The sequence below is a fragment of the Nicotiana tabacum genome, chromosome 7 (genome assembly GCF_000715075.1).
Source record: "Nicotiana tabacum cultivar K326 chromosome 7, ASM71507v2, whole genome shotgun sequence".
NCBI lineage: Eukaryota > Viridiplantae > Streptophyta > Magnoliopsida > Solanales > Solanaceae > Nicotiana > Nicotiana tabacum.
In genome coordinates this window covers 1,488,213-1,490,669 of record NC_134086.1, presented here as the reverse complement: position 1 = coordinate 1,490,669, position 2,457 = coordinate 1,488,213, and the positions used below count along the sequence as shown (strand labels likewise).

Genomic DNA, 2,457 nt, shown 5'->3' with positions numbered 1-2,457 from the left:
CCCTTAGCCCCCCTCGAGTCAGCCCCAATCTAGTCGAAGTTTAAATCTCAGATCTCGAAAAAACCCTAATTTTTTCTTTCTTCTTCACTTGATTAGTGCTTGGTCAAATGAACTAAAATATCCATTAATCGACTGTTCTTATTAATGTTGATTAACGTTCATTTATGCCTTTTGAAGTTTGGCCGAGTTCATAACAAAATCCAATTTTAGGTAATTTCCTTTTTTCTTTCTGTGTACTTTTACCTTGTTTTATTATTTTATTTTCATGTTAATTGTTTCCATTTAGCTGCATATTTTAGGATTTTTTTATTTTAGATTTTTCTTTTCTTTATTTCACAACTGTTTAGTTTAATTATTTATTCTTGTTTAGTAAATTGGTCGAAGCATGTTTAAGTTTTATTTATTCTTTGTTTGTACTATTTCTGCCACCAATATTCGTTTAAATTCAGTTTTCATTTAGGGTTAATTAGATAAGCATTTTCATTTACTAATTAGTTTAGTTTTAGTTTTAAATTGCATCATCACGCTTCTTTTTGTCATTTCGATTTGGATTTTGGATCCCTTCTTGTTTCTGCCTCTGTTTACTTTGATTTGAAAGCCAATAGAAACTTTAGGGACTTAATTGAACAAAAAATTTTAGGTAAAAACTGCAATAAGCAGACTTTAGAAGGGCAATTTAGGGTTTTCTAATTAGGAAAATATTTGAATGTTCTAGAAAGTGTACCAGCTGTCCAAATTAGTTTTAAAAGATGCTGAAAATTGATAGCTGGACATTTTATCCTCTGCAGAAATGTTGTACTAGCTAGGGAATTTAGGGTAGAATATTTTCTAGATGCTATTTTTTGGGCGCTCTATATAAAGAAAGCTTTCCCACACTCTCATACACATCTTTCAGCCTTAATTTCTGCAAAAAAAAAAAAAAAAAAATCTCTGAAAACACAATTAGATTTTTAGAACCAAAAATAGCATTTCAAAAGCTTTCAGCTATTGTTTCATTTGTGGCTAGTTTTATTCAGATTCTTTGAGCAAAATTCGAGAAAAGTTTCTCTATGGGATTTCTGATTTTTCAGATTCAAGTCTGGGGTTAAGCTTTAAGTTGTATACAGCTTTGAGTTGCTGTTATTTTCCACCGTTTGCTTGCTAAAGTTACTCACTCATTTCTGTTTCTTTGGCTGTATCCAGGTACATCTTCAAATCTTTGGAATAGAAGTGAATGTAATGGTGTTTGTAGCCTTAGAGCTGATGTATAAATGTTAAATGGAGTTTGGCACTCAAATGTTTAAATTTTAGTTTTCACTTAAAGTCTGATTTTCTTCCCAACAGTTTAGTATTTGAGGATCTTATTAGTTTTGCTATTTTCATTTAAGTATTTCTGATTTGCATATTGATTAGCAGTTTCTTTTCTCTAGTTGGGATTTTCACATATGAGTGTTTAAGTTGGTTCATTTCTTCTATAATGACAACTCTAATTAGATATTTCATTAGAAGGTATTAGTTGGTGTTTTACTCATGCTTGAAAGATGCATTATTACTTCAGCTGAATAGTTTTAGATTTCAAAATCGTTAAATAGGTCATGTATGTATAGCTGCTGAATAAGTTAAAGCATGTTTTAAGTTTATGAGTCGTTGTTTAGGGCATGACAAATGAACTAGAAGCCTATAATCTGATTGTTAAATGCATGTTTGGTTTTCCAAATTCTCATTAGTTTATCTTATTGTTATTTGCGAATTAAGGGGTGTGGGTTTTCAGTCATGGCTCGTTAGAGTTCCCTTTAACAAGCTGGGCTTAATTCTGGCCCCACAAGCTGGCCTGCCTATTATGAGCCCAGATTGACTAGATCCGGCCTTCTGCCATTTTGGGCTCAATTTCAAGCCCAACAGGATCCAACCTTGACTTATCTCTTTTCCATCCCCCCCCCCCCAATTAAATACAAATGTATGCTTTATGGGATGGCTTTGGTGTAAAAAATGTATGGGGTAGCCATTTTTTAAAGTGGTGTTTACTTTTATCCAGTATTTTTAATGCTTAGCAATAGTAGCCACTAGTCTATTAAAATTAATAAAGATTGTGTTACCCTTTTTTCTATTTCTTTTCCTTCCCAAACCCTCTATCAAGTCTGGGTATACCAGTAATGGAGATAATGTCAAGTTCCCTTATTGAAGAATCTCGGACAAGCATGACAGTTTCAGACGACACTGGATCCACTTCAGCTACGACAAATACTACTTCAAATGATTCATTGGCAATTAGTACTTCCAATAGTTCAAAGGAAACACTGAATGCAAAATCAATTGGGAATTTATGGAAGAGCTTTTGTTCTATTATTTTAATTTGAACGATAAGAAATCGTACAAATATAAAGTATCTATCAATTATGATTCCCAATTTTGCTGTTAATAATGATTTCGATAGTTGTAATCTTGATGTTTTTGGCAAGGCAAATACAGTCAGTGCAA

At 32.4% G+C, this 2,457-nt stretch overlaps 1 long non-coding RNA gene across 1 annotated transcript; it reads left to right on the top strand.

Annotated features, from left to right (window-relative positions):
- The first annotated feature begins 750 nt into the window (after nucleotides 1–750).
- On the top strand, nucleotides 751–2,457 carry LOC142182502 (uncharacterized). The gene is made up of 2 exons (XR_012711309.1): nucleotides 751–1,182; nucleotides 2,117–2,457. It is a non-coding gene; the product is annotated as an uncharacterized LOC142182502 (long non-coding RNA).